This window comes from Apium graveolens, chromosome 8 (genome assembly GCF_009905375.1).
Source record: "Apium graveolens cultivar Ventura chromosome 8, ASM990537v1, whole genome shotgun sequence".
NCBI lineage: Eukaryota > Viridiplantae > Streptophyta > Magnoliopsida > Apiales > Apiaceae > Apium > Apium graveolens.
In genome coordinates this window covers 104,062,545-104,074,924 of record NC_133654.1, presented here as the reverse complement: position 1 = coordinate 104,074,924, position 12,380 = coordinate 104,062,545, and positions in this window count along the sequence as shown.

The following is a 12,380-nucleotide window of genomic DNA, read 5'->3' as shown; positions in this document are numbered from 1 at the left end:
ACACGTTTACAACGAATTTTTCCTTTTATTTAGGAATTATTTTGATTTCCAGGAATTTTTCCCTTATTTCCGGGATTTTTCCCTAATTTCTGGAATTTTCCCTAATTTTTCTGGGATTTTTCCTTATTTTTCTGGGATTTATCCTTAATTTCTGGATTTTTCCCTTAATTTCTGGATTTTTCCCTTAATTTCTGGGATTTATCCTTAATTTCTGGAATTTTCCCTTAATTTCTGGGATTTATCCTTAATTTCTGGATTTTTCCTTTAATTTCTGGATTTTTCCCTTAATTTCTGGGATTTATCCTTAATTTCTGGATTTTTCCCTAATTTCCCGGGACTTATCCTTAATTTTCTGGATTTTTCCCTAATTTCCCGGGACTTATCCTTAATTTTCTGGATTTTTCCCTAATTTCCCGGGACTTATCCTTAATTTTCTGGCTTAAAATTGATCAGAATGCATTCGAAATCGATCAGGATGCAGACAAAATCGATCAGGATGCAGCCAAAATCGATCAGGATGCAGCCAAAATCGATCAGGATCCTGATCGAATTAGCTCAGGATCTTACACTCTGGTCGACAGGATTCCTGATCGATTTCGATCAGGATTCTGACCGAATTGGCCTTCAAAGTGACACCCTAGTCGATTGCTACACGGGCTTAATCGATCAGGATTCCTGATCGATTTCGATCAGGACTCTGAACGAATTAAATGGCTCTCGACCATTCTGATCGAATGGAATATCGATCAGGACTCTGTTCTCCGTCGATCAGGACTCTGGTCGATCTTAGGGGATTTCTTCCCTCCTGTTCGAATAAGATATCGATCAAGACTCTCTTCTGTGTCGATCAGGACTCTGATCGATCTTAGGGGATTTCTTCCCTCCTGTTCGAATAACATATCGATCAGGACTCTTTTCTCTGTCGATCAGGACTCTGATCGATCTTAGGAGATTTCTTCCCTTCTGTTCGAATAAGATATCGATCAGGACTCTCTTCTCTGTCGATCAGGACTCTGATCGATCTTAGGGGACTTCTTCCCTCCTGTTCGAATAAGATATCGATCAGGACTCTCTTTTGCATCGATCAGGACTCTGATCGAACCATATTAAGGTTCTGGTCGATTTTTGACTTTTTAAATTCCACAGGAGCTTCTAGATTGTTCCTGATACTTCTTGTAGATGGGCCTTTAGGTTGGGCCTGGCTAAATGGGCCTAAAAACGCCTCGTATTCCGAGCTTTTCGCCTATATAAGTGTAGTGTGGAGTGAGAATCCTCACTTCACTTCCCACTTCTCATTTCATCTCATATTTTTCTCTAAAGTTCTCCCTTTTGAAGGCGATTTCCGGCGACCAAAGCCACCGCAGCTCCTTCATTCTCAAGTATTTCTGGGTTTCAAGCCTTCAACCGAAGCATATTAATGGCGGACCGTGACCTAGCTTGTTTGCAGAAGATGAATGTCTCTAAGAGAGGTACAAACATCCAAATTCAATCTCCATATACTTCCCTCATTGATATGATTAACTCGAGAGGTGATGAATATCCTTCTCTGTCTGAGTTAGATTCGTATAATCATGGTAACACTTTTCATGAGTTAGATGGTAGGATAGAGTCTATGAATACCCTGTACAGACTTCCACCCCACCTTAGGATCACTCCAGCCGCCCCTGGGGATAGGACTTGTAATTGGGAGGGGGATACCCTGTTCATTTATCGAGGAGCCCTGACCGCAGGTCTTAGGTTCCCATTTCACGAATTTATTCCTCGTTTACTAGCCGATGTACGAATCAACCCTTGTCAACTCCCTCCTAACGCCTGGAGGAACATTATCTGTTTTATGGTCCTTTGTCTCAGGAATAGCTTTCCTCTTTCCGTAGCAGTCTTTAGGAAAGTTTTCCAATTCTATAATAGTTCCATGAGTCAGCCGGGCTGGGTTTTAATTCGCCAACGGCCCAAAATTCCCCATATCTTTGATAGTAACTCTATAGTTCAGAACAACCCTAAATGGAGGGATGAGTTTGTTAGGCTGACCTGGGCTGGGGGTGATTGGGCCACACTCTTCCGTAGGCCATTTTGCAAAGTATCAGATGGTAGTCCTGGTAGCATCAGATTAACTGATGAGGAGGAGGTGGCCTACCAAGCCTTAATTTCAGACGATGGGAAAACAGACACCTGGACCCTTTTAGAGGAGTTTTCCTTGAAGAAAGTTGGTCTCTCCCAGGCCAGTGATAAGGGTAAACTTATACCTGCGAAATTATTTTTCCTTCTCTTTAACCGTACTTTTTCTTTTTTCTGGATTTTAATATTCCTTCTGCTTTTCCTTTCAGCTTGTGAGGCTATTAATAACGTCAATAGGCCCAAGGAGGGGGAATCTGGCCGCCAGAAGAGGGCCAAGTTAAACAGGGATCCCAGGAGCAAACCTGACGGTCCTACTTTCCTTAAGCCCCACGTCCCGGTGGTCGAGCTGGGGGACGATGTGGATCCTCCACTTAAGGCACATTCCTTCAGGCCTAATTGGGGCTTCAGGAGGAGCGATACGGTGGTTGGATCCACCAAACATGCCAAGGATTGGTCGTACCACTCCATCACTCCCCATGATTTCACTGACATTGTTACGGGGAGTGATGTCGAGACTATTGAGCTTCTGGGCTCTCAAGCCCAAGCTGCGGTAATTTTCTTTTTTCTTCTCTTCCTTTTGTGAATTTCAACTTTTCTTGTATCCCAATAAATTTGCGCCAACTCATACATATTTCTTTGCAGAGTAATACCTATTTCCAGGTGGCCCTACATCAGGCTAGATCTTGGAAGGGTAACTCTGATGTTTTTGAAAAGGAGATGAAGAAGTGGGAGGAGAGAGCCAAGGTCCTAGAGAAGAAGCTAGACACGAAGAAAGAGGAGCTGGCTAAGGCTCATTCCGAGCTGGTGAAACTTAGGAGCGATAAGGATAAGCTTATTGATGACTACATGGATTCTGACAAGTTTAAGAATCTCATGGAGATTCATGATGAGGGTCTTTACTCCCTACAGTTCACTCAGGGATGGGATGCGGCCGTGAAGGCTGTTTCTGAGAAGTACCCAGGCTTAGTCGACCCTAAGGACTTTATAAGTCCTGAGCAGGCTGAGTCAGAGGACAGCATAGACGCCCTCTTCGACTCTCCTCAGCCAGATGATCGCATCTTGGATCCTAACACTGCTTCTCCTCCCGCTTCTCCTGCGAAGGACGCTGAAGGCGCTGATAAGGAGAAAGAGAATGAAGGCTCCCGCATGGAGGAGTAGTTTTTCTATTTTGTAATTTTATCCTTAATTTATGTCTGGACTTTTGTTTGTATTAAAACTTATTACCCTGCGGGGCTATGCTACTTTCCTTATTTGCATTCTCTCCTTCATTTTTCTGATACTTTAATATTCAAACTTGGCTTAATGGGTCACACAAGTATTATCACAACTCAAACATCCATAGGTTGAAATAATTTCGAACTCTTCAATTTCAAGTCTGGTTTTCCGAAACCTTACATCTATAATAGCTAAAAAAGAAAAATACTATGCAAACAAAGCTTCAAGGTGCTTTTAAACCTACTTGTCATAATGACAAGTGAGAATCGTACTACGACCATCTTACACGTAGTAAACCTTCAGGTTTTGTGCGTGCCAGGTCCTCGGGACTTCAAAACCTTCCATAGTTTCCAGCTTGTAGGTTCCTCTACCCTGAACGCTCTTGACTCTGTACGGCCCTTCCCAATTTGGGGCAAGCTTTCCTTTCTGTCCAACACCAGAAGCCTCTATTTTTCTCAAGACTAGATCTCCTTGTTTAAAAAATCTCTCTTTAACCCTTAGGTTGTAATAGAATGAAGCCTTTTTCTGATATTCTACTATCTTTGCATGTGCTTTATCTCGCACTTCATCAATTAAATCCAGGGCTAATCTCTGCCCTTCCTCATTTTCTTTCTCATCGAAGGCCTGAATCCTTGGAGAGGAATGTGATATCTCCACGGGAACTACTGCTTCCGCCCCATATGCCAACATGAAAGGAGTTGCATCTGTCGTGACTCTACAAGTAGTCCTGTAGGCCCATAATATTGGAAGTATCTCATCTACCCAATTATTTCTTGACTTCTCGATCCTCTTCTTTAGTCCATCCAGGATTATCCGATTTGCTACCTCCGCTTGCCCATTGGCTTGCGGGTGAGCCACAGAGGTGAACCGTAACTCAATTTCATTTTCTTCGCAATACTTCTTGAATTCCTCGTTGTTGAATTGTGTTCCATTGTCAGTGACGAGGATACGGGGAATTCCATATCGGCACATAATGTTTTCCCACAGGAATTGTGCAACCTGCTTAGTTGTGATTTTGGCCAAAGGTTTGGCTTCGATCCACTTGGTGAAATAATCAATGGCTACAATCAGAAACTTCCTTTGTGCTGTGGCCATAGGAAAAGGCCCTAGAATATCCATCCCCCACATAGCAAAGGGAATAGGTGAGTTGATAGAGGTCAGCATCTCGGGGGGTTGTCTGGCGACTGGTGCATGCTTCTGACAACGATCACACTTCTTTACATATTCTTTGGCATCAGCCATCATTTCTGGCCAATAGAAGCCTAAACGAGTTATCTTATGAGCCAAGGCCCTGCCCCCCAAGTGTTGCCCACAAATACCTCCATGCACTTCCTCAAGAGCTAAGCGTGCTTCATCGGGCCTGAGACACCTCAAGTAAGGAACCACGAAAGATCTTTTATATAGAATCCCATCTATCAAAGAGTACCTTAGTGCTCGAACAGTTAACTTCCGTGCCTCAATTGCATCGCTTGGCAACCAACCGGTCTGAATGTGAGCCTTGATGGGATCAATCCATGACGTCCCCAAGTCTACGGGAGCCACAAGCTTAACATCTATGCTTCGTGTCTTCAAAACACGGAAGTACACACTTCCTGAACTTTCTTCAATCTCAGATGAAGCAAACTTTGATAGCGCATCTGCTTTAGCATTTTCTTCCCTTGGAATGTGTTCAACATGGCATTCATTAAATTGGGTCATCACAGCCCTTACTAGGCGAACATACTTAGCCATCGTATCATCCCTTGCTTCAAATTCTCCCTTTACCTGGGATATGATCAACTTTGAGTCTCCACGAACCTTTAAGTTTTTGACTCTAAGTGTCCCAGCTAGACCAAGGCCAGCAATCAGGGCTTCATACTCTGCCTCATTGTTTGTGGTTGGGAAGTCTAGCTTCATGGCATACTCAATTAAGAGTCCATCAGGGCTTTGCAAAACCAACCCTGCTCCACTGGAATTTGTTTTTGATGCTCCATCAAAATAGAGAACCCAATATTCTTTCTCCTCATCCCCATTGTCGACTCCCTTGTCTTGAGGTATGGTATCTTCCTGCCCCCCAACTTCTTGGTTGGGTATGGTACATTCCACCATGAAGTCAGCTAGTGCCTGGGCTTTTATGGCCGTACGTGGCTTATACTTGAGATCGAACTCTCCCAACTCTATTGCCCACTTAATCAGTCTCCCACTTGCCTTGGGACTGTGAATGATATTTCTCAGTGGCTGATTTGTTAGCACTTCAATTTGGTGAGCTTGAAAATAAGGACGCAGCTTTCTTGAAGCCATTACCAAGGCTAAAGCGAATTTCTCAATGGCTGAATAATTCAACTCAGCACCATGCAAAATTTTGCTGACATAGTATACGGGTTTCTGAACTTTCAGTTCCTCCTTAACCAACACCGCGCTCAAGGCGCTTTCTGAAACAGCCAAGTACAAGAATAAAATTTCACTCAGAACTGGCTTGGCCAACAACGGGGCCTGGCCCATATACTTCTTTAACTCTTCAAATGCCTTCTGATTTTCCTCACTCCATACAAAGTCTTTAATGTTCTTTAATGACTTGAAGAATGACAAGCACTTGTCTCCTGACTTGGAGATGAATCGTCCTAGCGCAGCAACCCTTCCTGTGAGTTTCTGAACATCCTTGACAGTTTTTGGGGGTTCCATGTCCAGGATTGCCTTTATTTTATCGGGGTTAGCCTCAATTCCCCTATTTGAGACCATCAATCCCAAGAATTTTCCAGATCCTACTCCGAAAGCACACTTCGTCGGATTCAACATCATCTTGTGGTACCTCAGGACCTCAAAAGCTTCCCTTAAATGGGCTATATGATCAGTCTTTACTAGACTCTTGACTAACATGTCATCAACATAGACTTCCATAGTCTTACCAATAAGATCCTTAAAAATTCTATTCACCAACCTTTGATAGGTGGCTCCTGTATTCTTGAGACCAAACGCCATAACAAGATAACAATAAACACCAAAGTCAGTGATAAATGATACCTTTGGAATGTCATCCTTATGCATTTTGATCTGGTTGTATCCGCTAAACCCATCCATGAAACTCAGCATCTCATGTCCAGCGGTGGCATCAATCAAAGTATCAATTCTAGGCAGCGGAAAACAGTCTTTGGGGCATGCATCATTCAGATCGGTGAAGTCTATACACATCCTCCACTTTCCATTAGCCTTCTTCACCATTACAGGGTTTGCTAACCACTCCGGAAATTGAATCTCCTCAATGAAACCAGCCTCTAAGAGCTTTTCCACTTCCTGCTTTATAGCCTCTTGTCTTTCCGGGGCAAAATTTCTTTTCTTTTGTTTCACTGTCTTCCGACTTGGATCCACGTTTAGCTTGTGAGTAATTAACTCCGGGTCTATGCCTGGCATATCAGCTGCTGACCATGCAAATACATCACTATTTTCTTGCAAAAATTTCACTAACTTCCATCTAAGGGGCTCCTCTAATGTGGCTCCAATGAAAGTCATCCTCTCAGGATTCTTGGGATCTAAAGGAACCGAAACCAATTCTTCTGCTGGGCTTCCTCTATTCTCATCATTTTCTCGAACATCCATATCTTCAATAGGAAGAACCTGCCCCCCGACTCCATCTGCCCTCAAAGAGGCCACATAACAGCTTCTAGCCATTTTTTGATCTCCTCTCTCTTCTCCAATCCCGTTTCGGGTGGGAAACTTCATGACTGAATGGTAGGAAGAGGGGACTGCCTTGAAGGCATGTATCCCTGTTCTCCCCATGATAGCATTATAAGTTGAACTAGCCTTTACCACTACGAAATCCAGCATCTGCGTTGCTTGCCTTGGCTCCGTACCTATGGTGGTTGGCAACTTGATTATCCCTTCCACAGGACATTCTACTCCAGCAAATCCATATATCGGCATGTCGGTTGGTGTTAACTGGGAGTCGTTATACCCCATCCTTAGAAAGGTGTCGTGGAGCAAGATATCCACAGAAGCACCATTATCCACAAGGACCCTCTTAACCGGGCTATTTCCTATTATTGGTGTTATGACCAGCGGGTCGTCATGGGGAAACTTCACACCCTCTAGGTCGGAATCATCAAAAGCCAATGTTACTTCTGTCCTGGCCCTCTTCGGGGCTTCTCCAACAATATGCATAACCTCTCTAGTATATGCCTTTCTGGAATTTTTGGACAATCCAGCAGCAGTTGGACCTCCAAAGATCGTGTTTATCACAGGCCCTTGAGGTCTCGGCCCTCCATAAATGGTGTTTATAACTGGTCCTCTAGGTTGGGGATTCCGCCCCTGATCATCTTGGTCCCTCCTACGATCTTCAAAGTTCTTCCTTCCATTATTATTTCTGTCCCCTCCATCTCCAGTATACTTATTCAATCTTCCTTTTCGAATCAAAAACTCAATTTCATCTTTCAATTGCCTACACTCATCGGTGTCATGGCCAACATCTTTGTGAAACCTGCAATACTTGCCCCTATCTAGCTTGGCGGGATCAGCCTTCAAGGGCTTAGGCCAGCGAATATCTCTGTCTTTCTCAATCTCCATCAAAATCTGACTTCTGGGAGCATTCAGCTTAGCGTATTCAGTGAACTTTTGCCCAGGTCCTCCCTTCTTGGGGGTTGAATCAGGGTTTTGTTCGGTTCTAGGATATTTGTCCTTAGCGATATACTCCAAATCAGTTTTTCGTTTCTTGCCTCCAGTGGGCTCATTACTTACTACGGTCTTCCTCATACTTTCTTCAACCTTGATATACTTCCCTGCCCTCTCTTGGAGCTGCAACATGCTCTCAGGGGGTCGTTTGGCCAAAGACATCTTAAAAAACTCATCCCTAGTTCCTTGTTGCAATGCTATCATGGCTACCTTATCATCAAGATCTGGGACTTTTAAAGCCTCCTTTGTAAAACGATTCAGGTAATCTCTTAAGGATTCCTTAGCTCCTTGCACAAGACTCATAAGAGATGCTGAACTTTTCTCATGGACTCTTCCACTGATGAATTGCTTAATAAAAGCCTGACTTAGTTCTCTGAATGATCCAATAGAATTTGGGGGTAGGCGACTGTACCATCTTTGAGCCATACCCGACAGGGTTTGAGGGAAGGCCCGACATTTTATAGCATCATTCACGGGTTGCAGCAGCAGTGCATTAGAGAATGTCCTAACATGATTAGCGGGGTCTCCCGTGCCATCATAGGCTTTGATAGTGGGCATCTTGAATTTCCTTGAGACATGGGCATTCATTATCTCTTCTGTGAAGGGTGGAGTTGGATCATCAGGATCTCCAAGGGGAAGGAGATTGCTCGGATCAGTTCTTGGGACAGCAGCCCTTCTTCTTACCGGACCATCCAGGTCTATGATAGGAGGAGGATTTCTCCCCCTAGGAGGTATGTGGGGTCTGGTGGCTTGGTGAGCCTCCAAATCACGCCTCAGCCTTTGGATTTCAGCCTCATGAGCCCTGATCTTTTCCTGCACTTCTTGGGGATTCGCCCCTGGGGTGCTTTGGGGGCGTTGCCTTCCATCGGCCATTGGCTCTTTTCCAGGACGCCTCCTTCTCGGGGCCACTTCATCATCCGAAGATTCGGAGTCTCTTTCAGTGTATGGACCAGAAAATTCCCGATCCTCAGGGATAGGATCCAAACCTCGTATATAGGGGGGCGACCGCCCTCGTGCTTCACTTCGCCCAGCATATCCGCTTCCTCCAACCTCAGGGTGAAGGGGCATCCCATAAGGGGGTTAGTAGTAACAATAGTTGAATATTCATACCCGACGGGTCGAGAATTCACAGGTATATGTATTTGTTGAACTTGAGGATTCGTACCTTGAATAGTCGGGGGAGTTGTCCCTTGTGGCTGAGGATGAGTTGCCCTTGTCTGGGCTTCCCCCTGAGTAGATGCATAAGTTGAATGGGGAGGAACCTCCACGGTTGATGAAATCACCTGGGTTGTCCCTGATGGTGTTCCCTCCTCCAGAGTGCTGGTTGTTCTCCGTGTTCTCGCCATGGTTGTTGTTCCATTTTCCCCACAGTCGGCGCCAAATGTTATGGGTAAAAAGCTAAGGTTATTACTTGCTGTATTTAATACTAAGATTCGGGAGCTCAAGGCCTTTAATGGCTGCTCTCATGTTTCGTGACTCAATCTGCCTTTACGAGATGCCTACGTATCTCTGTGAATTAGAGAATCAAGCCAAAAAACGTAGTTCTAATTGGTGGGGGTGAGACCCCTTATATAGATGTTGGGGGTCCTTGAATTGGACTTGATATAGGAGACTTGGTGGGCAAGTCTCATAATTAGAATGGACTTTGGAGTCCTAGATAGTAGGAAACTGATTCCTTATCCTTTTAGGTCCCCTTGAGGCTAATCTCCAAGGATTTATATCCTTATCGGGACTCTTTTCAACATCCGATTTGTCCCTTATAAATTAATTACGAAATTAATTAATAATCAGGGCTTTTGGGCCTTTTTTATTCCATCAGGCCTGATCTGGTCCATCAGGCTTAACCTTTCTGGTCTGAGTATCATATATCTTTTTATTGGGCCTAGCAGCCCACAGCTTGTACAATTAATGCAGTATTTAATTATACAATCATAATTTATTTATCCCTATCAACAACGTAATTTAAAAGTTATTTAGGTGTTTAGATAATTTTACGAATAGGCTAATTAAAAGTTAATAAAGTGTCTGGTAAATTGTGACTTATAAGTTATAATTTTTTTGGAACAAAATAAAATATAAATTACATGAATTAGAAATTTTAATACATGAATATAAAATAAAAAAAATGATAATGAACTCGGGATAAACCTACATAGTATACACTATTTATCTCGACCAAAATAAAGTTATATTATTGATCCATGCTTAAAAACCAACACTAAATATAATTAAATTGATGTAGGTTGATCGTCATAATGGTCCCGTATTAAAATAAAATTATACGAAAACAAAACTAAAATTAAAAAAATAACTAACCATCATTTACAAAATTTTAATAAACAAATTTCAAATCTTAAAAGTTTTGATTTTTTTAAATTAAAATTTTGGTCAAAAATATTTGAAGTTGTTTTTGTATATACCTCCAAATACAAGTAAAAGTAAAAAATAAGTAAAAATAAAAATATATGCTTAGCAAAAAGATACAAACAGATATAAAATAAAGATACAAGATAATGGAACCGGTGGGAAGACCGGAACTGGGTAGGAGAAAAAAATGAAATGAACCTGAATATTAGCATTTTCTACTTTCTGACTAAAACGAGCTAAATATGGTCATTTGCTTATTTTGTCAAAAAGACAAGTGTAAAGTAAAATATGCGAAAACCCAAATAAGTTAAAATTATCCTTACCGTACATAGAAATTTAGTTATCATTTCATTGAGAGGTATAAAACTCTGAGATTTGATAGGATGATAGGCTGAGGGATAAACTCCCTACTGTTATTTTTGAATTTCGTATAAAATATAACAATATATTATTTTGAATTATATAATATATAATATACAACGATTTTTGAAAATCCCGTCTTAACATTTTCGAACAAGTTCGTAATTTAGGCTATAGTTAATAAGCCACACCCGTAATTCGGGATACCTGTCAAAGGTATGTAATTATTAAAATTTAGATTCCGGTGATTTATAAGAATAAGAACATGATATAGGTAACGATAAAGTGTAGTCGTAGAGTACCAATGTAGTACTATAAAAATATTGCTGTTTTTGTTTCCGGTTTTGTATTTTTGAAATTATAATACTTTGGTTTGAATTTATTTTTGAAAATATTTTACAACTTATTATCGATTTTTGAAAAATCATTTTTATTGAAATACCCATTTAATTTTTTAGAATAGTTGTAAGTTAGTTCATTACTTGCTGAGCTATCTAGATCACTCTTTTCTAATATTTTCGTATGTTGCGGAAGACTATCGAGAGCAAATATCTGAAATTTTCAATATAGTGCTATATGATTTATTAAAATTGTGGAATTTGATTTATCGCATTATTAAAATGAATATTTGTTACGCATAAGATCTTGATTATTATATTTGTGAATCTCATTTTATAATTTTGATTTATAAGTTAACCATTACTTTTACTTTCATGTAAATTTCGATTTATTAACTAAAAAATATGTGTTTTATCTAGATTTGGTATTTATAATTAATAGTCTAAAAAGTCGGGTTTTTATGGTTGATATCAAGATCAGGCTTTCCTTCAGAGTGTATTAGGTATGTAACTATCATATTTTCTACGATGCGATTCTCTATACTATCATTTAGGACTTGAATTTCGGAATAGATGTACAACAACTTTTTGGGATCCTATGATAGTTATTAATTTGGGGACCAATTTGTTTTTTAACAATGGTAGTGTTAGGAATATGTTGTAGTCTTGATGATAATTCACCAAAACACCTAAATAGATGTGTTTGGTGTATTTTGTAGCCATCAATGGATAACCATAGTTATCTATCCGCTGATGGATTAATTTTTTCAATAAATATGTAGCACATTCTGTACACTAATATAGCGGGGGATTTGGTAGTTTTAGTAGTTTTTAAGTCATGTTGACTACTACCAAGATATACAAAATAGGTTGGTTAATTGTACATATAAAATACCTTGTAATTTTGTATAAGTGAAAGAGTATCAACTGCTATGGAAACAATTTCAACGACTAATGTACAAAGCTTCAACGAATGATTATACAAGTTTCAACGGATATGTCATATGCCCTCAACAAATAAGTCAGTCAAGCCATCAACTGATAAAATATAAAGATGTCAACGGATATTATCTACAAAATTTCAACGGATGACACCAATATAGTGTCAATGGATAACATTCAAAAGTTTCAACGGATAATCAACCAGATTGCAGTTGAAAGGGACTTGACAAAAGCTGACAGAGTCACATGGGTTGATAGTGCACAAAAGGAATGTGGCAGCCTGATTGCAGGTGTTAGAAGAAAATGAAGCATTTTCATTTCCATGCAAGACAAGCTCGTTCAAAGATGTTATATCTAACTTGGATTGCATTGGACAGAGAAATGAAGAAATATGTGAATTTC